The sequence below is a fragment of the Saccopteryx leptura genome, chromosome 7 (genome assembly GCF_036850995.1).
Source record: "Saccopteryx leptura isolate mSacLep1 chromosome 7, mSacLep1_pri_phased_curated, whole genome shotgun sequence".
Lineage (NCBI taxonomy): Eukaryota > Metazoa > Chordata > Mammalia > Chiroptera > Emballonuridae > Saccopteryx > Saccopteryx leptura.
In genome coordinates, this window is record NC_089509.1 from 2,910,196 (window position 1) to 2,935,566 (window position 25,371).

Here is a 25,371-nt window from a genome sequence, read left to right on the forward strand (position 1 = left end):
TCTCTGTTTCTGAGCTCCAGATGGTCAGGGTGGAGGAAAGAGTTGTCCAAATAAGTGGGGAGAGTAGAGGATTGTTAGTTAGGGTGACTAATTAAACATTCTTTGAAAAACACATTTTCTGATTGTTCAAATTCTTTTTTCTTGGTATAAACCTCCTACAACCTGCACAAACCTTATAAACCTTCAACTTTCATAAACTTTCTAATCCAGTAATAACTGGTGTTCATAACAATTTGCTTTTCCTTTTCTTTTAAAAGTATTACCATACCTTGTACCTTCTATTATCAAAACCATACAATTCTTTTCTAGTCGAAATTCTTGATTTAAAAACCCTTTAATCTTTAGTGACAGTTAAGTTGACTTTCTTTTTACCCTAGTTTCTCTTTTCCCAAAATCTGATTAAAAGAGTCTTTAGTTTTTTATATATTCACCATACATAGACCAACCAGCTTCAGGTTTGTAGTTGGAGTAAGGCATGCCATTTTTCTATTTTAGCAGCAGTGGGAGTTGTCAGGATTATGGTGTGTGTGGATCTGTCCACGTGAAAGTCAGTCCTTGGGTGATGTAATGCTGGAAGCACCTCTTGGACAGTCTTTGAACAGTTTTCTGAGTAACCTCTAAATCCTGAAAGTGCTTAGGCAAAGGATGGTTATATTTCTATACTTTGCAGTTTGAGTTTAAGTCCAAGTGACCACTGCTTCTAGCTGGAATTAGCAGCAGGTCCCAGCCTACAATAGGCATGGGGCATTGAGACAAGAGGAATAAAGAAGATATTATACATTAAATAAAGTAGCAAACTCAGACTGTCAATACCCACAGTAGAGATCTTTGATGGATAAATAAAACTCAAATATTTAAGCGAGGCCCTTGTGTTTACAAGAAATGAGATCAGCTTATGTGCTACTTGGAAGAAATACCTTAGGCTTGTGAACAATGTCCTTGGGCTTTCAGTGGCAATTCCCAGCATGCTGGCCAAGGTCAGGTCACAGGTAGCAGAAGCAGGGCTAGAAGAGGCTGAACCCTCCCTCCATGGAGCAAGGGGGCAGCTTACCCTTTTTGTGTTCCTCTTCCAAAGCACGGACATGTCAACCAGTGGGGCCAGGAAGCCTGGCAGGCTTCAGTTCAATGACCTTTCTTTCCACTCTGGAACGGGGCCCTGGTTGAATTCTATGAAGCCCTATAGGGCTCTGGAGCCAAAAGCTGGTATTTCCTGACTTCTTTTGGGCCTTATTTGCCTTTTCTGTCACTTCCTTGGCCATTATAGACCTTAAAAGCCATGCTCAGAAGATCTCACTAAGGGGCTTGACTAATAGAGCAAAATTGGGAATTCAGTGTCTGAAGAAGCCTATTAGACCAAGGAAAGAAAAGATTTGTCTGCAGTAATAGGTGGTTGGAGACTGCGGAGGGTCTGAGTTCAATTTTGGGTGAGACTTCAGGTGGTGGGGGTTAAGGCAATGCCTAGATAGACTGCAAACTAAGAATGAACTTGAGCCTTAGTAGAGAAGACACGATATCCCTTTACAGTAAGGAAGTTAAGAAGGGTGGCAGTGTGTCTCCTTGAGGCAGGTAGGGAGGGGCTGCACAGGAGTAGGTTATTTACATATTATAAGAGAGTACTAGTTTTGAGATTGCATGCTGCTAAATACTGAGCTAGTGCTTGCTGAAACAGGTGTGAGCTGTTTTTGATCCCCTGGGGTAAGACAGTCCATGTAAGTTGCTGGGTTGCATTAGTGTTCAGGTCAGTTTAAATAAAAGTGTTGGGCAGATAAAATATATCATGCTCACTTTGTTAAAGATGGTGCTGCCCACATGGAAACCCATTGCCCAGGTGATTGCTTGGGATGGGCACGATTGTATTAATGTGTGTTGGGGGCAGGCTGTGGGCAGGCAGGATCCTTGTAGCCTGGGGCTTGGTTTTAGGGCTAAGCCTCTCCCACCCTTTTTGATGTGGGATGGACTTTGTAAAAGAGACTTCCATATTTTGTATATTGGATTAAAGGTTTTGATTTCTGCACTATAAAGTGGGGCAGACTGTGAGCTTGCTCTCTTGGTTCCTGAGATAAGCATCAGAGAGCAGAGAGCAGATTAAGGCCACATGGAGGAGAGGAGAGGCAGCCAAGATGCCGGAATGCTGAAAGAGAAGCCAGTTAGTGCAGAGTTTATGTAGAGAGAAGGAGATGGGGAGCAAAGGAGAATGAGGCTAGTGAGCTAGAAACCTTTGATTCTAGGAAACTCGGATGAGTCAGTAGCTTTGTGAGCACTGAATGAGTGGGTTTTGGAGCCCAGTGTGTGTTTTTACTTGTCTGCCGGGTGCAAGCTAGGATTAATGCTAATGGCCCACCAATTTGTGGCTCCATTTTTTCATTACCGTCTGTCTGAATTCAATGCAAACCTGCATTGGCCAGGTGGCTGTGATGGTGGCTGTGGATACTGGCTTTACATTTGGCATAGTCAGCAGGATTTGCTACAGATGGGCAAGGAGCCACCACCACTTTTGAGTGGTGGAGTAGAGGACTGGCTGCTGTTATGGTTCCCCATGGCTGTCCTTTTGGGGGCCGTAGGCTGTCTGACTTTTACAGCCATGCGTGAGGAAACTGATAGCTCTGTGGAAGAAGCTGCCTGCGATCTGCAAACTGAGCAGTGGAAGGAGCTGGAGCAAACATGGAAGAAACAGATGCTGACCCTGGAGCTGGAGGAAGCACTGGAGGAGGAAGCCAACTAGGTTTGTGAGATTTGCTTGGAAATGGAGTAGCCACTTGAGAAGAAATCACAGGTTTGTGAGTTGCAGCATGTCCTGGACATTGTGGAGAGCCAGCAGTGGCAGGAGGCTGGGGCTGAGGCCAGAGCTTGGGCTGCAAGGCCTGCTGAGCAGAAGGCAGCCATGGCCTGGGGCTTGAGCCCAGCAGCAGGAGCTGATGTTTTCAGTTCCTCTTTGGAGGATGAAGAAAATCGGGTTGGAGTTGCAATCTGTAGTATCCAGAAGGTGAGAGGCCAGCAGCAAGGAGTATGTATCATACCCCTGGTAGGTATGCAATTTTGGGACATATGGGTGGATGCCATTATGCTCTCAAGAGCACAGATGGAAATGCTGATTGCCATTGCCATGTGCTCCTCTTTGGGACAATGTAAGACCTGCCAGGATAGCAGGGATGAGGGGGGTGGCTGAGGCCCCATGTGCGTGGACTGATTTCCTGGACTACGACCAAAGTGGGCACTGGCTCCGTTGTTGGATGGACTTATGGATTTTGGAAAATATCAAATACCCTGATGGAGGTGGGGTGCAGCTTTGCTAGAAGCATTCCCCTGCCCCGGAAAGCTTTTCCATGGCTAGAAAGAAATCAGAGGACATTTTTTACTTTTGGCAAAGTGCTCAGAGACTGGTGAAATGTACTTTTGTAATTGTTGAAATTTTATAATTTCTCATGTTGTAATTTGTGTAATGTGCCTAATTTCCTTGCACAGGGATACCAATGATGTACATTGTGGGTAGTAAAGTGAGCATAGGGGTAGATTTTTGGGCAGATAAAATATATTATGCTCACTTTGTTAAAGATGGCACTGCCTACATGAAAGCCCATTGCCCAGGTGATTGCTCGGGATAGGCATGATTGTATTAATGTGTGTTGGGGGTGGGCTGTGGGCAAGCAGGACCCTTGTAGCCTGGGGCTTGGTTTTAGGGCTAAGCCTTTCCCACCCTTCTTGATGTGGGGTGGACTTTGTATCAGAGACTTCCCTATTTTTTATATTGGATTAAAGGTTTTGATTTCTGCACTATAAAGTGAGGCAGACCAGGAGCTTGCTCTCTTGATTCCTGAGATTAGCATTAGAGAGCAGAGAGCAGAGGCAGACAAGATGGCGGAGTGCTGAAACAGAAGCCAGTTAGTGCTGAGTTTGTGTAGAGAGAAGGAGATGGGGAATAAAGGAGAATGAGTCTAGTGAGCTAGAAACCTTTGATTCTAGGAAACTCAGATAAGTTAGTAGCTTTGTGAGCACAGAATGAGTGGGTTTTGAAGCCCAGTGTGTGTTTTTACTTGCCTGCTGGGTGCAAGCTTGGATTAAAGCTAATGGCCCACCAGTTTGTGGTTTAGTTGTTTCATTACCATCTGTTCGAATCCAATGCAAACCTGCATGGGCCAAGTGGCTATGATGGTGGCTGTGGCAACTGACCATACAAAACATAAACAGAAAGTAAGAGTCAGGGTGTAGAAGAATGATAAAGAAGGCATTCTTGAGGTCTAGGACTGTGAAGTGAGTAGTGTTTGAGGGAATGTGTGACAGTAACTTGTAGAGATTAAGGACTACTGGATGGAAGGGAACTATCACCTCATTCATTAGATATAAGGCTTGTACAAGGCAATAAGCCCCTGAAGATTTTCAAACAGGAAGGATGGGGGTATTTCAGGGAGAGTCTATGGGGATGAATAAGACTTGATTTAAGAGGTGGGTAATTATTGGTTTAAGACCTTGGAAATAGACACAGTTACTCAGTCAACAAAGAGTTTATATATAAATTATGAATTAAGAAATTTAAATGAGTGTGCTTTGTTTGTTTTAATTTAATTTATATTAGAGATATTTTCTGATAAACAAATAGACAAGACAGATTACTTACATAGTTTAATAGACAATTCAGCTTTTTAAAAAAAGTTTTTTTAGATGGTAGGGAGTTGCCAGCATAGAGGGGAGGAAGAGAGAAAGCAGATGGATGGACAGTGTGAACAGATGGATGGAAAGAAGGAGGGTCAGAATCTGCAGGAGGATGAGGAGTTTAAAGTGCTAGAGTTCTGAAGAGAGGGGAGAGGGTGAGGGGGAGAATGGAATAGCCATAGCAGAAGCTGGTGAGGAGAGGGAAATGGGTAAAATATAGCTGAAGCCAGTGGGGAGGGGTCAAAGAGGAGAGACAGGTGCCACAGCTGGAGCCACAGCTTTAAAGGAGGGAGGAGGGATTTAAGAACACAGTGGTGAAGGGAGGGGTCCCTGGCCAGCAGGGGAGAAGAAGGAGAGACTGGTATTTGCAAGTGAATAAAAAAGAGGATTCAACAAAGAGAGGGGAGGGGGTTTTCTGGAGGGAAGAGACTAGAATGAAAGAGATTTGCAGAGGGACAGGAGAGGGGTCCCAAGAAAGGGGTTCCCCTGGGGGTCAGGCAGGAGGGAGAGAGAGTTGGGAGTCCACAGAGAAGGAAAGATTAGGAGCGGAGGTTTTAGGTGAGGTTTCTCTGGCCAAAAACGGCCTGCATGTAGAACAAGCAGCATAGAGATTAAGAACAGGAGCGAAGAGAGAAGAGAGGCCTGCACATAAGGAATATCTGATGCCCTCCCCATTTGGGGCAAAAGTTGTCAAGATTTCCTAGGATATAGTAATGGTAGTAGAAAACAACCTGGCTAGGCACCTAGACTTTCAAGGAAGTTCGTAGAAGCAGGCCACTCAGAGTAGAAACCTCCCAAACTGTGAACCTCAGAGAGTAGAGTGAGCATCTCGAAGGAGTAGTCCCAAAGTTGTGGAGGAGTAGTCTCTGAGGCCAGAGATTGGGAGGAGCCCCTGTTCCAAGGGGAGTCTGGCTGGATGCTTTGGACTGAGAGGGGCCCACAGTAGAGGAGATTGGTGAGAGAAGGGGGTGTCCCCACCTTCAGTCACAGTTCTGAGAAAAGAAAATCTCCGTAGAAAGAGAGTCTCTGACAAGAGGTCATCACCCCAAGGTCGAGATCCTGGGACATAGGAGAGGGACCTGGTTAGGTGCATGTAGAATTTTGTAGAAGTCCGTAAAAGAGTAGAAACAGACCACTCGTAGATATGGGGTCTGAACTCAAAACCATCCGACCAGGAAGGGGTGTTTTTGAAGAGAAATTTAGAGGCCAACCAGGGAAAGGGAGGGAGAAACTCCTTACCTTCCTGGTCCAGCAGGATTTAGGACAGGGTCAGACTGCTGGTTGCTCAACCATGCTCACTCAGCCAAACAGAATCAGGGAGTTAGCCTGGACGAGCTGCCACTGTCCACTGCTTTCCTGGTTGTAAGTTCAGCCGGCAAGGGGATCGTCCAGGCAGTTGGTACCCTGTCCCAAGTTTTGGCACCAGATGTAAGATTGAGACGGCACTCAAACAGGTGTGCAGGCTTTATTAGAGGAGAAAAACCTGCTGGGGCGCTTCTCTGAAAGAAGGACCCCAAAAACAGACTGAGGCAAAATTTTATAGGGTTGGGAATAGCCACAAGCAAGGGTGTGCTGGTATGTTCGGCTTTCTAGAATACTCTTCCTTGGGGCTTTGGAGAAGTCTGAAGAAATGATGCTATTCTGGCCACTGTTATTTCTATTATTAACAAACTGACCTTTGATTCTAAGTCCCATGTGTTGTTTTTTATTTGCCAGCATCTATAAAACCATGGCAGGATAACTTGTTAGTCTGCATGGAAAGTAAAACATAGACCCACTATAGTCTTGGACAGAATTAATTGGTTATATTAAAAAGAAGTCCTTCATTGAACCAAATAAATTAAGTACATGCATGCTCATTTTCAAGAAAATGTCTAGAAACTTGATTTTCACTCATATGCAGAAATGACTTAGATAATGGGACCAGTATTGGGCTTAAGAAAAAGACACTGGACCTTATTCCAGCTTCTCCTTGACTCAGTTTGTGAACTGAATAAAACTACTTCTGTTTAATAGTTTTTAATGTCATAGTTAACTTATTGTTAGCAAATGCAAAAGGTAATCAGTTTTAAATAGTATGTTTCTTTATAAAAGGACATGTGTTTTCCGGTTTCCCCAGTTACAATTTTTCAATTTTAACGTTGTCTCATATACTTACTTGAATATTGTGGGTGTAAAGGCTATATAGTATATTAGAGAGAATCACATGCAATTCTTGGTTCATAATTTTAAGCATATTTAAAACCTTTATTTGTGTTTGTGGGTATTTTGTATGTTTCATAAGACTTCCAGTTTCACTAGAGGGAGATATGACATCTTTAAGGTCAAATGGGGAGGAAAGATCACACTTGTCTGCATATATTTCCTGACAAGGAACCTACTATATATCATGGGGTATGGAATATAATAAAGTTAGTTTTGAAGATTGAACCTCAAAGTGAAGTGACTGTGAAATATCACAATTGGAAAAAAAATTATATTTACAATTTTGATCCAGACAGAAGGCTCATATTTTAAAGCTCAGTTCTCATGATAGTGGCAGAAATACTACTATTATTGAAGTTTATTTTTAATGTTATGTTTTGAGTATGGCAGTGGTTGTACTGTTGGGTAATTTGCCCCAAAACCCTTGAGCTGTGCATTTAAATTGTATACCTTTATTTTATGTCAATATTCCTCATAAGTAAAAAAAACATTTGATAACTTAGTGTATGACAAAAGGTCTTTATATTCTCCATGAGATCATCAGTTTCCCAGGAGTGTCTCCTTATAATGGGGTCATCCAGGTTTCAGGGTCATCATGGAATCTTTCATCAGAAGAGACAGTAATATATGACTTAATGTAAATATGTTTCTCAGGCTTTATTTTTCTGAAAAATAAGTCTTACTTAAGAGAGCAAGAAATGGGTTGTGTAGGGATTAAAACTATGAATAAAGTTAAGAATGAAATCCAGGCAGTTCCTCAACAGAAAGTAAAGCCCTGGGTAACTTAAAATTTCTTCTGATTACAACCTTGACTTAATCTCTCATTTTGCATTTTTTTCTTGTAATTTAAACACACAAACAAGACACCAAATCATTTTCTGGTACTTAGTGCATTAGCATTTTAAGACATTTATGTTTTTTTTTAAAACCCACGTAAAAGAAAATATGCAATTCATTCAGCTTTATGTCATTAATTATTTAAAACAAATTGAGACAGCTGTGATTGTCTATACTTATGTATTTAATATTCAAAATAATTTCAGCTTCAGTTGCCTTTGAAAAATATATACAGTATAATATATTGTCCTAGATTTATTGGTTCTATAAAAGATATGTGAATACTTAACTAAATATAAATGTAGAATTTTATATATAATTTTGTCATCATCATTATCTTTAATATTTTTAGTCTAGTGCTTGACATAATATAGAAACTTATAAAAACAGTTTTCTCTCTGTTAATCTTCTACAACCACAATGAAAATTATGGACTATAATATTCTGGTAGAATTCAATTCATCAAGTTGACAAGTGCACTGCTCTTCTCAGTTCAGTATGACCAGGGACAAATAACACTAATACCTAGTTCACATTGAAGGCTGGTCATGCAGACACCTAAGGATCTGAACTTTAAAGCTGTCTTGTGATAGGGTTCCATAGAAAGGGCTGAATCTATAGACATATTTGCTCAGAATGACCAGAAGAAAAGAAGAGAAATCAAAGGCAACACCCAAAATGGTTTAAGGTAACGTTTTCAAACAGGGATCAGGAAACTTTTTGACTGAGAGAGCCATGAATGCCACATATTTTAAAATGTAATTCCATGAGAGCCATACAATGACCTGTGTACATTACATATTATCCAATAAAAATTTGGTGTTGTCCCGGAGGACAGCTATGATTGGCTCCAGCCACCCACAACCATGAACATGAGAAGTAAAAAATGAATAGATTATAATTCATGAGAATGTTTTATATTTTTAATATTATTACTTTTTAATTAAAGATTTGTCTGCAAGCCAGATGCAGCCATCAAAAAAGCCACACCTGGCTCATGAGCCATAGGTTCCTGACCCCTGTTTTAGAGGGTAAGAGTTAGCTGTATGCAGAAAGTGACACCTGGGTTCTACAGTGCAGGGTTCATGAATAGTCCTGGGTGTGTAGAATAAATTCAGATGGGACATGACCAAACTCTCTTTCTTCTTAGCTATGGTGGAATTTGACAGAGGAGTGTATACAAAGATACATAGCCAAGTTTCATAGAAGAAACTTAAATTCTCTTCAAGAGACAGCACACCTGTAGAGCAAGTAATTAGAGAAGTATTTCCAGACTTTCAGTCCAGAAACTTTTCTCCTGATATGCTCACTATAAATACAAATTCTCAGGCTGTGTTTGAGAATATTTCTGATCCAATACTTTCAGGATGGAAAGCAGAAACTTTATTTAAACAAACACTTGAGATCCAGTTTTCAAATATTAAAATTAAGCTCTAAATATCATGAGTATCATCTTAGAACATGGGTTGGGAACCTTTTTGGCTGAGAGAACCATGAACGCCACATATTTTAAAATGAAATTCCGTGAGAGCCATACAATATGTTTAACACTAAATACAAGTAAATGTGTGCATTTTATGTAAGACCAACACTTTTAAAGTACAATAAGGCTCTGAATTCTTTTTAATAACATTGCTATGCTGTTGCTAACCAATGATGAATATAGTACTTCTTACCATTAATGTGACTTCTGGTGCTACATGGTTTTGCTGATGGCTTTGTAGTCTGGTTGATATGTGGTGAGGTTAAGCTTCATGCAGGCGTTAAGACTTCCATCAGGTTAAACATGATCGTAGGTTGGTCTTAACATTCTTTAGATGTGAGAAAGACTGCTCAAATGCATATGTAGAGTCAAACATTGTCAGTACAACAATACTCACATGCTGCAGTGTGTGGTATGTGATGGGAAGTGTGTTCCAAGTCTTGATAATCAGCTGGTCCATGGGTTGAAGTTTTTTCATTTCTCCCCACTTGTGTTTGCTCGCCAACTCTGCTTGCTGTCGTGCAAGTCTTTCCAAATCTTCATTCAGTAACTTAAACTTTTTCACCCTGTCTGAGGCCTTCAGGTCAGCAGCTTGTAGTTCAAAATCTCTGACAAAGACACCAGGGATATAACTCAGGTCAGCGCTGTCCACTGCACACTTGTGTGGATGGGTGATGAACTTAAAAAGACGAGTGTGCTCACAAAATTCTCCAAAGCACACTTTGAATGACTGCAGGAGATTAGATGTGAAGCCCGCTAGCTGCTGGAGATCAAAATGTTGAGCAGGGTCACTTGCTGTGCATGCATCTTTAAACTCTCCTAGTTTTTCAAAGTGTAGCAAATGACCCGTTTCAATGTCGGTGATGAAGAGTTCCTACCTGTTTTCAAATGCAAACACTGCTTGTTGAAGGGATAAGACTGTATTTCCAACGCCTTGAATTTTTACATTGAGCTGGTTCAGATGTTCAGTCATGTCCACCAGATAGTAGAACTTCAGGAGCCACTCATTGTTAGCTAACTCAGGATGCTTGACGTTTTTCATTTCAAGAAAAGTTTAGGCCCTGGCCGGTTGGCTCAGTGGTAGAGCATCGGCCTGGCGTGGAGTCCCGGGTTTGATTCCCAGCCAGGGCACACAGGAGAAGTGCCCATCTGCTTTTCCACCCCTCCCCCTCTCCTTCCTCTCTGTCTCTCTCTTCCCCTCCCAAAGCCAAGGCTCCATTGGAGCAAAAAGTTGGTCCAGGCACTGAGGATGGCTCCATGGCCTCTGCCTCAGGCACTAGAATGGCTCTGCTTGCTACAGAGCAGTGCCCCAGATGGGCAGAGCATCGCCCTATGGTGGGCATGCCAGTCGGGCACATGCAAGAGTCTGTCTGACTGCCTCCCCATTTCCAACTTCAGAAAAATACAAAAAAAAAAAAAGAAAGAAAAGTCTGGATTTCGCTCAGACAACCTGTGAAACAGCTAGCACCTTCCCTTTTGACAAACAATGCACATTGCTGTGCAAAAGCAGACCAGGATAATTATTCCCAACTTTATCCAGCAGTGTTTTAACCTGGCAATCATTTAAAGCTCAGGCAACAATAAAGTTGACCAGCGACATAACCTCACTAAGCTGCTCTCCACACATCTGAGCACAAAGTGCCTCCTGATGTAGGATGCAGTGAAAACTTAGGATGGGTCTCTTTTCATGTTCATGAAGAAGCCCTAAGAATCCTCTGTTTTTCCCCACCATGCATAGAGAATTATTAGTATACACCGAAATAAGTTTATCCATTGGTAGATTTTTTTCTGTAGTGAACTCAGTGAAAAGCTTGAATAAATCCTCCCCTTTTGTTGTCTCTTTCATAGGCAAAGCAGCAAGACTTTCCTCACATTGTGTGTCACCGACAGCATACCTTGTAATAATGCTAAACTGGGATAAGTGGCTTACGTTTGTTGACTCATCCAAAGTGAGAGAAAAGAATGGTACTGCATTTATATCCTTCACTTATGTTGCCTCAATTTGATTTGCCATCATGATGGTACAATTGTGAACAGTTCTTGCCAACAGAGGTATGTCTTTTATTTGTTTTATTATCTTGTTTTTATCCAAAAGGTCATCAAAAAGTTCACTAGCAACATCAAGCATAAATGTTTTGGCATAATCCCCATCTGTGAATGGCTTTCCGTTTCCCACAATTGCTAAAGCACCAGCAAAGGTAGCCGAATTCCAGCCACCTTGTTAGATCCAAACATGGAGTTGCTGTCCCCCACCGGATACTTTGATGCAAATATAGTATGGCATGTGTTAAAGTGCTGCATTATATTTGACCAATTTCATCAATGCAATTTTATCTTTGCATATTAGACACACTGCAGTACCTGCTCTCTCCACAAAGGTGAATTCCTCTGTCCATTCCTGCTGAAAAGTACAAAACTCCTCATCTTTTTTTCTTTTAGCCATCTTCTTCATCTGCAATTAGGTTTCTGCAATTAGCTAGCTGACTACTTGATTAAAAGGGGGGAAGTTTACTTCCTGACCTCACAACAACCCGTGTACATTAGGCATTATCCAATAAAAATTTGGTGTTTTCCTGGAGGACAGCTGTGATTGGCTCCAGCCACCCGCAACCATGAACATGAGCAGTAGGAAATGAATGGATTGTAATACATGAGAATATTTTATATTTTTAATGTTACTATTTTTTTATTAAAGATTTGTCTGCGAGCCAGATGCCGCCATCAAAAGAGCCACATCTGGCTCGCAAGCCATAGGTTCCCAACCCCTGTCTTAGAATGTATTGGGTACTATTTACTTTAAAAATATTTTTTAGGCATTTACATTTGAATCTGATGCAGTGTGTCTCTAAGTATTGTTGATTATAAAGCAAAATAGTACAGTAAAAAAAGCCCATTCTTGAAATAAAAAATCTATAAGATAAACTACAGCCTTTGATATTTATGAGTCATGTGAACTTTTAGCTTCAGCTTTGTCATCTTTAAAATGGAGACTAGTGGTTCTCATTTCAAGGCTGTGTTTTTACAACCTTCCCCTTATTTTTAGTAGCCTTCAAAGGGTCATCTTCAGTTTTCATTTTGAAGTTTATGTAATGCTGATTCTCTACTTTCTGCTTTCCTACTACATGTTTAAACTGAATTTTACTCAAAGAAAGAGTTTTCTCCTTTGTGTTTTTATTTATTATTAGTTTTACAGTAACATGGTTTCAATCATTTTTCTATATATTTCTCTATAGTACTTGAGTTAAATGTATTGTATTGGCTGCTTTGATTAAATTTTTTTACCTAAGCTGATGAAGTTAAATTTGTGGCCAGAAGAAACTGATTTTTTTTATACTAAACAGTCTTTTCCAAATGGTATTTTAGAAATGATACTGTACAAAAAAAATTGAGAAACAAACAATTATTGTAGAAACAAATAAACCAAAAACAATTCCCCAAGAAGTCACATAGCTATTTAAAACAATAATATTAAAGACTTGAAATATTAAATTTATATAGTGCTGGGTATGAGTCTTAATTTTAAAACTCTCACAGTCACAATGAAAAATTATGTAACGTCAAATCTCATTTTTTCATTACTTAAAGTATGCACATGGGTTATACATGTATACTTAAAGTATAAATGTTTTTAAAAAATTATGATTGGAACAAATGTACATAACTTTTTGGTAATTTATCAGGTATATAGCAGGTACAAAACAAATTTTATGTATTATATGGTGTGAGATGACAAATTTTATTTTCTAAATTTTTTTTAACAAAAACAAGCATATAAGTTTTTTTTCATGTCTTTTTCCCTTTCACTAGAATTGAAATCATAACATTGGCCTTGCCTAATTTCCACAGGAGAATTTCTATGGGTTTAGTGGTCTAGAGCATGTTGTGATCATCTCTCTAAAGAAAGAAAAAAATGTGAGCCTTCCTTTTAAAATGCTTAACAAGTCTTTCTGGATTTTAAAGGCAACATATATGACAACTGTGGCTTTTTTATTATTATTCATTTTTAGAGAGAGAGGAGAGAGAGAGTGAAAGAGGAGGAAAAAGCAGGAAGCATCAACTCTCATATGTGCCTTGACCAGGCAAACCCAGGGTTTCAAACTGGCGACCTCAGAATTCGAGGTTGATGCTCCATCCACTGTGTCAGCACAGGCCAGATGACAGCTGTGGCTTTTATACTCAGTCTTTCAAAAGACAACTCAAAATGCTGCCAGTTGAAAATGCATTTTAAAACAGGAGAAGAGAATTCAGTTTCATAAATGTACAAATTCTTTGCCCATGGACTCTGACAAACCTCGTGGAAACATTCTGTGATGCCCAGACTCGCATGATAGAAGACTGAAAGAGGATGCCCTGTGGGTTTAAAGCAAGGCAAACTTCTCCTCAGAGAAAACGTTCTGTGAGAAACACAGAGATTGACATTGACACTTGATATTAACTTATGAGGAAGCTGGAAGAGTTTCCATTTTGAACTCAGATGACTGTCACACAAAGCACCTATTAAAATTCAGGTGCTATCTGATTAGGCTAACTATCTACCTCACTTTGGACAGTACATTAATGGCTTAGACTCAATGTCCCTGCATATATATATTTTTTTAATTCAGTGAGAGAAGGGTAGGCAGAGACAGACTCCTGCATGTACCCAGACCAGGATCCACCCAGCAAACCCACTAGAGGCAATAGACTACTTATCTAGGATTTCCTCCATTGCTCAGCAACTGAGCTCTTCTTAATGCCTGAGATGAGTCTATGGAGCCATCCTCAGTGCCTGGGGCCAACTCACTCTAATTGAGCAATGGGTGCAGGACAGGAAGAGACTGTGTGTGTGTGTGTGTGTGTGTGTGTGTGTGTGTGTGTGTGTGAAAGAGAGAGAGAGAGAGAGAGAGAGAGAGAGAAGCGAAAAGAGTGGCTGGAGAAGCAGATGGGCATTTCTACTGTGTGCCCTGATGGGTAATCAAACCTGGGACATCCACATGTGGGGCTGACACTCTACCACTGAGCAAACCAGCCAGGGCTTCTGCATTCTTACGAATCATCTGTTTACTCTCAAAAGTGTTTTGACAAGATAATAAGTATAGGGCATCCTGTATGTCATACATCAAACCATAAAGTTGAGTTTGACTTATATAATGCCACTATCAAATTGAAGAAGTACATAAAAAATTTGACCTTGACCTATCCTGTAGGTCCAAATGGTATTTTAAACAATGTTTCCTTTACATTATTACTTATCAACATTTGTTATTTGTATGACATTTTATGCACCATTGTTTTATGAATAAATAATTCCACATCATATTTAAGGAGGAAAATGGATTAATAATGTCCTTAGAAGTTCTTGAGGGAGAAACAAGTACTGAGTAAGAACCTGCTTTCTACAAACAGATTACTTGGGTTCAAATTCTCAGTCTTACAAACTCTTAACTTAGATTGATAAACTAAACTAGCTCTTATAATGTGTGTGCTCTGGACAACTTGTTTCACAATTTTTTTGCCTTATTTTTCTCATCTGGAAAAGAATATGACTAAGCTATTATATAAGGGGTTATTGTTGAGATTAAATAAATATATGTAAAGTTCCTAGAACTATGTTTGGTATTTATTCAGCTTTTGATTATTTTATCATATATTAGTATTCTGGAAAATTGAAATTGTTTATTGAAGATCAAGTTATAATGTGAACTAAAAATCAAACCAACAGTTCCCACTGTTTTTGGAAGGTGCTGTCTTCTATTCCGCTTAGTAGCACTGGAAAGCAACCAATATATGGCACAAATAGGTCCATGAAGTAAGTAAAAGAATTAACAGTCAAGGGAAATATATCTCTCTACTACATCTATTGACCTATTCTCAAAATGATTTTCCCTAGACTTTGTGCACTGTGCTGTTTAGGTAGATGTTTGATTAACCCAAGGGAAGAATGCTTCCCCCCACTTGACTCAATAAATTATACCACTCAACTCACAGGCTGAAATTGTTACAGGGCTATTTCAGGCTTCTTAGAACACTCACAGAAGCAAGTATAAAGAGAGCCCATGGGGAACAAAAGTTTATAATACACATTGGGGAAATGTACTATTTTTGAAATCCTCTGTCCAGTGTTAAAAGCAATAATAAGTACGACTACATTATTTGTATGCAGAGCACTTACGTCTTAAAAAAGTTTTGTTATACCTGATAACAAGATATGAAATGGTTGAGGCAATGTCTGAAGACAAAGAGACATAGCAGCATTGCAGACGCCATAGCAAATCAGAAAGGGCTTAAGTATTTGTCAAAACAGATTCAACTGAATACTTAATATGTGTGTATTTTATAGTATAAAATACACTTGTGTTAAGATATGTAATACAGCTATACTTATCCATACACAAAATATACATATACCATCTTAATATACATATATATAGCAAAAGCTAAAAGAATAAAAAGGGTAAGAGAAATTTGAACAATCCTCATAGTTGTATATTCTACACATCTCTCTTCTTACTTTACTCACACCTTTATTTTATTTCTAATGATTAATGGCTAATGAAAAAAACAAAGTACTTTTAAGACTATGATCTTACAACAGTAACTGTAGTTTAAATGCTAACCCTTCCATAAAACAAGACCCTTCCATCTCTAGGAAGGGATTTCTTTAAGTTTCCTGAACCCAGTGGCAACTAATATTTTTTATCAAACACATACAAAAAAAATAATAGATTTAATTATTGTTTCTCATACCTGAAAAATTAAACAATAATACATTTTCTCTATGCACATGATGCATGTACTCAAACCAGAATATAGCTATTAATTACCTATAATTATGAGTCTCAGACTGGGGTCTGGCTACTTCTAGGAGTTTATTTGTGGTGTGCCCAGTGGTATTGCCAATGTTATGGAGAATATTTTCACTTTCTTGGAGAACAATATTTACTTGAGGCTAAGGAATTACACATTTATTATTGTCAAAAATCTTACATGGAAGCTTTTACTACAGAGAAACATATATAGGCCCAGAATATATAAACTAGTTACAGGAAAGTGCATTGTCAGTAGTAGTTGGCTGATGTGAATTCTTCCTCCACACAACATGAGGCTGCATAGCTCTTTCCCTCTTGGTTTACCCTGGGGAGATGCTTGATACAGTAAGCCTCACTGCCTTCCAATTTCAGTTGAAAGACTGATCATCCTGCCCAGGACACAAAAAGGCCTACAGGTAGTCCCAAAAAGCTTCCAACACTGTACCAATCCTGCCGGACCTTTTTTATTTTCTTTTTGGTTGAGGTAAATCATAGTCAGAGCTAGCATAGTTGGTCTCTTATGAGCTGAGGTCCAGGGTCAAGTGCTTTAAATATGAAGTTTTCTGACTTTTCTTCAGGTTGGTTGCAATAAGTTCCAACAAATTAATACTCTGCTTTTATTAATGTAGCCCTCAGATTCCATGGCACTTCCATTTTAGGACACACAAACAGTGATACAACTTTACAAACTGTGAAAAAGTGCTGACTGTTCCCAAATATTCTTCTCATCTGGTTTCTGAATAGTCTCATTTTTTTCTCCTTTGTATGTTCTTCTAGTTGAAGGAACCACTTTGCTCAGTACTGAGAACAGAGTTCTGTATCTGTGAAATGTGGGTGACCAGAGAGTCCATCTCTGTAGGATACCACAATTGAGCCACAATGACTCTAGAAGCTCTAATCGGCATCATGGTTTATGATATCCAGGTGCACCACAACCTACAGTGGAGTTTCAAACATTCTTTGGATAAAAGGTTTTGGTTTCTCTGAAGCCTTCTAATGAATCACACGTAGCTTGCCCTGACACTCAGCCACATAGTCCAGCAGACCCATGTCCTTCAAGTTCTGTGTTCAATAGCACTTTCAAGAGTTCAGACTCCACTGACATATTCAGAATATGCTTGATGCTTTCAATGTAGCCAGATTGAGGAAATTTTTATATCTTTCTTTTATGCTTTACTGGGTGACAGTGTATTTTCCAAAGCTTCATGGAATAATTTTCCTTGTAAAAAATACATCTAAACTGCATTCTGCAAAACTATTCCAGCCCAGTTCCAGAATCATCCTCTTTCCACTTTTCCAAATAGAATGTCTTCTGATACCATGCTTTGCTGCAGGACCAGTCACACTGCATCTTAGTTCCTGGCAAAGGGACTTTTGGAGGAATTGTTGTATCATGTATTGCATTGGGTTTTAAGCTTTTCTCTGGATTAAAGAGAGAAAACCAGTTCACTGGGACTACAGCCTCCTTGTCTTGTTTTGAGGGCTTATAATCACTAAATTCTTAGAATAAAGTATCTTCCTTTGAACAATGTTGCCAAAAGACATAAACCTACCTATTTAAGAAGCAGGGCAGCCTGACCAGGTGGTGGTGCAGTGGATAGAGCATCAAATACAGAGGACCCTGGTTTGAGACCCCAAGGTCGCAAGCTTGAGTGCGAGCTCATCTGCTTTGAGCAAAAGCTCAACAGCTTGAGCCCAAGGTCACTGGCTCCAGCAGTGGTTACTCGGCCTGCTGAAGGCCTGTGGTCAAGGCAATCAATGAACAACTAAGGTGTCACAACGAAAAACTGATGATTGATGCTTCTCATCTCTCTCCATTCCTATCTGTCTGTCCCTATCTATCCCTCCCTCTGACTGTCTCTCTGTCTATGAAAAAAATTGAAGAAGCAGAGCACACCACAAAAAAGATAAATTCAAATAATTCTGTCAAGACACATATTGTCTATAAAAATGAAGATTGAGAAGAATCTTGAAAGTTGTGAGAGAAACCTAGCTTATAGGCAAAGAACAGCTCAAATGTGAGTAGGTTTCTCAACAAACATACAGGGCGAGAAGGGAATAGCAGAACACTTAAAGTTGTGAAAAAAGACAATTGTCAATTCAGAATTTTCTGTCTATCTATTGAAAATATCATTTAAAAATTAAAGAAAAAAAACAGATAAAGAAAAACTAGAAACCTGACCAGGCAATGGCGCAGTGGATAGAGCATCAGACTGAGACAAGGAGGACCAGGTTCGAAACACTGAGGTTGCTGGCTTGAGTGTGGGCTCATCCAGCTTGAGCACGGGCTCACCACCTTGAACATGGGATCATAGACATGACCCCATGGTCACTGGCTTGAGCCCAAGGTCTCTCAATTGAGCAAGGGGTCAATTGTTCTACTGGAGCCCCCCCCCCACCCCCAGTCAAGACACATATGAGAAAGCAATCAATGACAAATAAGGAGACTAAGGAGCCCCGAGGAAGATTAATGCTTCTCATCTTTCTCCCTTCCTGCCTGTCTGTCCCTGTCTGTGCCTGTCTCTGTCTCTCTCTCTTTGTCTTTGTCACACACATACAAAAAAAGAAAACCTAGGAAATTTGTTGTCACTGAACTACTCTAAAAATTGACTAACAAAAAAAGTTCCCCAAAGAGAGAGCAAAAGATAAAAAAGAGATTGTGATCATTAGTAAGGAAGAAAGAACACAGTACCCAAATGTATAAGTAAATATAGTAAACTTTCCTTCTCTGACTGTTTTTCTAAATTTTTTGGCTGTGTAAACAAATATTATAATATGGTCTGAGATGGTTCTAAAGTATTTTAAAATCATTAAAATAATTATAAGTGAGGGAGGTGAAATAAAAAAATGTAAAAGGAGATTAAGTTTTTACATTTCAGTTACTAGTAAAAAGACAATACCAGCAGTCTCTAAGTTATGTATATATAATGGTAATACTTGGAACAACCACTAAAACTCACATACAAACAGATATTCTCAAAGTACTACTGACAAAAGTCAAATTCTAAAGAAAATCTTCAAGTAATCCACACTAAGGCAAAAGAAAACTAAACAGATCTAGAAAACAAAGAGAACAAAAATATAACATAAAATTGCATACTTAACATTCATTATATATCAATAACTACGTTAAGTGCAAATGGCTAAATTTACCATTAAAACCCAGACATGCAGTTTAAAAAACATGACCCAAATACATTTTGTCTATAAGTTATCACATCAAACATAATTATGTACACAGTTGAAAAGCAACAGCAAGAAAAAAAAAGGTTATGTTACACAAATGTTAATTAAAAGAAAATAAGAGTTACTATATTAATATTAGGTAATGTCGACTTCAAAGCAAATTTTACACAATGATGTAACTGTTAACACACCAAGGCACAGTAACTCTGTGTTGTGTATCAAACAATGGAGTTGCAAAATATGTGAAGTAAAAAATGATAGGACAGAAAAGAGAAAAAGACAAATGCACAGTTATATTGGGAGCAAGCACATCAACTCCTGCTCTATACTTGCTAATACAGCTAGGCAGAAAATTAACAGATACTGAAAACCCCTAAACAATGCATCCAAACAACAGAATCTAACTGACAATTATAGAAAACTTTTCCAACAAGAATGAAATATACTATTCTTTTCAAAGTAAACATGGAGCATATAACAAAAATAAATCAATCCTGAATTATAAAATAAGCTATCACAATTTTTTTTTAAAAAAATGAAATCAAAGTGTGTGTGTATTTTATATATATATACATATATATATATATATATATATAATTTTTTCTTTGTTTGTTTTTAGTATTTTTCCAAAATGAGAAGTGGGGAGGCAGTCAGACAGACTCCTGCTCGTGCCCAACCAGGATCCACCTAGCATGCCCAACAGGGGGCGATGCTCTGCCCATCTTGGGAATTGCTCTGCTGTGGCCAGAGGCATCCTAGCACTTGAAGCGGAGGTCATGGAGCCATCCTCAGTGCCTGGGCCAACTTTGCTCCAGTGGAGACTTGGCTGTGGGAGGGGAAGAGAGAGATAGAGAGGAAAGAGAGAGGGAAGGGTGGCCTGACCGAGATTCAAACCCAGAACTTCCACACACCAGGTTGATGCTCTACCACTGAGTCAACCAGCCAGGGCCAAAGTTTATTTCCAACCAAAAAGATCAGATTTGAAATCAAAAGCATAAAGATAAAAGGAAAAGTTGAAAACACATAAAACCTAGAAAAACACTTTTTTTCTAGGTTGGATCTGAGAGAAAGTTTCAAGGAAAATATTTTTATTAAAAATGAATGAGCACAAAAATGCAACACAGTAAGAATTGCAGGACACAGGTAAATTGATGCCATGAGATAAATTTATAGCACTAAATGCACATGTTAGGGAAGAGATAAAGCATTCTCTTGATCTGAACTGCATTTCAAGAATGTGGGGGAGGCCTGACCTGTGGTGGTAAAGTGGATAAAGCATTGACGTGGAACACTGAGGTTGCCAGTTTGAAACCCTGGGCTTGCCTGGTCAAGGCACATATGGGAGTTAATGCTTTCTGCTTCTCCCCCCTTCTCTCCCTCTCTCTCTCCCCCTGACTCCCTCTCCTGTCTCTAAAATGAATAAATGAAATCTAAAAAAAAAGTATGTGGGGGAGATCAGAGAGAGACAAACTAAAAATAAGCAGAAGGAAATAAACAATAGATAAAGAATGGAAGTCAATAAAATTGAAAAGGTAGTAGAGAAAAACAATGAAACAAAGATTTGTTTCTTTGAAAACTTACAAACCTCTCACAAAACTGAAAAAGAGAAAGAGAAAATTACTAATATTGAAGATGAAATAAGGAACATTACTAAAATCACTCTCTCTATATATCTATTGTGTTTATATAGATAAATAGATAGATAGATAGATACATACATACATATATTTATAACTGATAAATCAGTAATACCAAAAGTAATTCTACAACATAATTTAGATAACTTAGGTTAAATTGACCATTTTCTCCTAAAGCACAAATTACCACAACTAACCCAATACAAAAGAGGTCATCTGAATATAACTATCAAGAAAATTATAGTTATAAAAATTTATGTAAATAATTGATAAATTATTATATAATAAGTTATATATAAATAATAACTAAGAAGCTCTCAAGTGAGTAATTTTGAGTCCAGATAGTTTTATATTCAAGACTTAACATAATTTATTATATTATTAAGCTACAACAGAAAAATTATATAATTATATGAATCCATACAGAAAGAGCTTTTGAAAAAATTCAATATAACCCAAAATAAAAATTTAAAAAAAAGAAGAGAATAGTAGGAAACTTCCTTATCTTGATAAATATATTTTAAAATAAATTACAAGTAAACTATTTTGTATGGTAAAATACAAAATAGTTTACTTGTAAACTAGGAAAGAAGAGATTGTTTCTATTCTTATGACTCCAACTCAGTACAGTGCTTCCAGTTTTTGGCAGTGCAATAGGTAGGGAAAGGAAATAAAAGTTATAAGTATCAGGAAAGAAGAAATAAAAATTTTTTACTTCTACATGATATCACAGTCTATGAAGAAAATCCCATGAAATTTACAAAAGTTTTTCAGGAACTAATGAGTAAGTTTTCCATGTTGAAGAATGTAAAATGAAAGTCTATATAAAAATTAAGGGTAAAAAGGATAAAATCAATAAAAAGCATGATCCATTAAAAGAAATATTAATAATATAGCCTCCAACAAAACATTAAAAACATGATCTGTGAAAGGCCCTATTAGGAAGATGAAAAGACAAGGTACAGGCTGGGGAAAAATATTTGTGAACCATATATCAACAAGAAGTTAGTATTTAGTCTATGTAACAAAGTCTCAAAACTCCACAAAATAACAATGCTCAATCCAATTAGAAAACAATAAACATGCCACACATGATATTTCACTAACGAAATATACAAGTGGCAAGTGAAGGGTCAGCATGTGAGAAGCTATTCAGCATCACTGGCCATCAGGGAAATGTAAATAAAACCACCACAAGATAACACTACTCACGGATACAAATGGCCAAAATAAAAACTAGTGACAAAAACCAAGGGTTAATGCCAGTGCGCCTAAACTGGCTCCTTCATACATGGCTATGGACATGTAAAATGGTATGACCACTCTGGAAAACAATTTGGTAGTTTTTTAAAAATATAGACATGCAGCTTGACTAGGCAGTGGTGCAGTGGATAGAGTGTCAGACACTGAGGACTCAGATACAAAACCCCGAGGTCACCGGCTTAAGCACGGGCTCATGTGGTTTAAGTGTGGGTCGCTGGCTTTACATAGCCAAGATCCCATGGTCACTGGCTTGAGCCCAATGTCACCGGTTTGAAGCCCAAAGTTGCTGGCTAGAGCCCAAGGTCGCTAGTTTGAACAATGGGTCACTGGCTTGGCTGAAGCCCCTTGGTCAAGGCATGTATGTATGAGAGAGCAATCAATGAGCAACTAAGGTGATACAACAATGGATTGATGATTCTCATCTCTCTCCCTTCCTGTCTGTCTCTCTTCCTCTCTCACAAAAAAAAGGAAATACATTTTTATAGCATCTAAAACCTGAAAACAAATTTAGTGCCCTTCCATGATTAAATAAACTGTTGTGTGTATACATCATGGAATAATACTCAGCAATAAAAGGGAACAAACTATTGACACATGCAAAAAACTAAAAAATCCAAAAGTGTATGCATGTATGTATGTGTGTGTGTATGTGTGTGTGTGTGTATATATATATATATATATATATATATATATATATATATATATATATATATATAATGACTTTATTTACATGATGTTAATGAAATGACAAAATTAGAGAAATGAAGAGGTTAGCAGTTGTCAGAGGCTGAGGGGGAGGAGGGGAGCAGCAGGGTGTGGTTATGACAGGCGATGTCAGGCACAGTTGTGGGAATGCATTCTATCCTTCTTTTACCAGTGTCAATATCCTCCTGCACATGATATTTACTACAGTTGTGGGAGATGTTCCTCTGAGGGAGCCTGGCTAAAGAGTACATGAAATTCAGCCCTGGCCAGTTGACTCAGTGGTAGAGCGTCGTCTTGGTGTGCAGGAGTCCTGGGTTCGATTCCCGGCCTGGGCACACAGGAGAAACACCCATCTGCTTCTCCACCCCTCCACCCCTCCCCCTCTCCTTCCTCTCTGTCTCTCTCTTCCCCTCCCGCAGCCCAGCCAAGGCTCCATTGGAGCAAAGTTGGCCCGGGCACTGAGGATGGCTCTGTGACCTCTGCCTCAGGCACTAGAGTGGCTCTGGTCACAACAGAGCGATGCCCCGGATGGTCAGAGCATCGATCCCTGGTGGGCATGCCGGGTGGATCCCGGTCGGGCGCATGCGGAAGTCTGTCTGACTGCCTCCCCGTTTCTGGCTTCACAAAAAAAAAAAAAAAAAGAGTACATGAAATTTCTATTATTTCTTACAATTAAATGTGGATCTACAGTTATCTCAAAATAAAAAAATTAATAAAAATTTGAGAGTTTCCATTCATGATGACATCTACCCTTGTGTCCTACAACCACAGGAACCAAGCTGCCAGGGTCTCAGTATGTTTCTGCCTGAATTTTAGCCTTAACTGAATCAGCACTGCCTGAGTATAGGGCCCGACCACAGAGTGCTCAACTACTTGTGGAGGGGGTTGTGCCTGCCCCCTGAGGCACTTTCAGCTGCTGGGTTTTTAGCTAGTGAATAACCACTGTCTGGACTCTGAGTCTGCCTGTGATGGCAGTTTCATCTCAAACCTCCTCCTCCTAAGAGGATAAGAAGTTGGAAACGCCTACAACTGCCGACTCAGAGTCACTCTGTCGGCACTTCTTCAGTGACTGCTACAACTCTTGCAGCCACTGGCTGTCAGCCTGAAGCTGAAACTGGAGCTCTTGAACCTGCAGTTGTTTCTTTGACAAATGCTGCTACCAGCACTTAGCTTCTAGTGCAAACTGGAGTTCTCAAATTCACAATTCCTTCTCAAGTGACCATTTCAATTCCACTTGCTATTGGTGCTCAGCCTGCATTTTAAACAGAATCTCTCAAAAGCAGTCAGTCTCCTTCTCCAATAATTGTTCCAGTATAAACCTGGTTCTTAGCCTGTAGCCTGAACTGGAGTTTTTGAACTTGTAATGCCTCTCACACAGAGCTTTTGGTTTCTTCTCATAGGGCTGTAGAAACACCTAGCCCATGGCCCCCAACAGGGTAGCCATAGGGCACCACTTGCTCAAGAACATGAAGGGTGCTGGCAGCCACATACCATTCTGATCCAAATCCTGCCCACTACACCAGATGTAATGATGGTGGCCAAGGCCAGGCAGGCTCACACTGGATGGGCAGATGGTAGTAGAACTGCAAAGTGGGAAAGGATTGGGCCATTTATGTTTATTAGATTCTTGCAATGGCAGGCAAGCAAAAAGGCAGGTGTAAATCTCTTTTCACAGTACGAAGCAAGTGATCCGCAGCAAGGGAAAGCACCCATAGACTTATGTAGGCTGTACACACGTGGCTCTGCCATGTGCTCATGCACTAATCATGCAAAGTGCAAGTAAGCAAGCCTGACACAGCTGTTTTCTTTATACTACCACTTTGCTGTCTTGAGAACTTAGTTCTTCTGCTGCTGCCTATAGAATAAGAGACACAGAAGTAGACTGAATATTTAGGTCATAAACTGCTAATCACTACCAGCATCTCATAATTTCCCTAAATGGAGGGTAAAGATGTTTCATAAGTCTTGCAGTTATGCTTTATTATGGTTTCCTTCACATTTCTGTTTTTGTGAATGAAATTCTCAAGCGCCTGCCATTTGGTCTTAAAATTAAAATGTAAATCTAACTGGAGGCTAATATGGGAATATCACTGTAGCTATGTTCGCTATTTATATGTATATATTGCATGTGTAAATAGCTATTTAAATTTAAGCATTTGCAGCAGGACTTAATATTAAAACAGAGGTAGTATAAAGGGTTAGAATTAGAAATATGTCAAACACACACTTTGCTTTCAGGCTTCAAAATTTTGCTTGTGAAATAAGAAAGATATGTCATATGCAATGCCATATTTGATATTAGAGAGTTTTTAAAAAGGCACATGGTGGAGTACAAACTGTAAAACATTTCCCCAATGTAAAGCTATCAGATTATATAAATGGTATCCTCAAGAATGCTGACTTTCTTTGAGAAGACTTTAAGCTTGAAGTTAAGGAACACTGGTTATTGCTCTTAATAATAAACTAATTTGTTCAAGTATTCCAATGTTTCCTTAATAATTCATTGTAGTTCTGTTATTATCAAATAAAATTTAGCTTTCTTAAAGAGTCTTTTTTTCAAATTTCCTTTCAATAGGGTTATACATTTTTAAAACCCAAATCCAAAGGAAAATGTTTATAT

At 39.0% G+C, this 25,371-nt stretch overlaps 1 pseudogene; it reads right to left on the bottom strand.

Moving 5' to 3' along the window:
• Window positions 1–2,718: 2,718 nt before the first annotated feature.
• LOC136378726 (mitochondrial genome maintenance exonuclease 1-like) overlaps window positions 2,719–25,371 on the bottom strand; it is a 30,735-nt pseudogene continuing 8,082 nt past the window's right edge.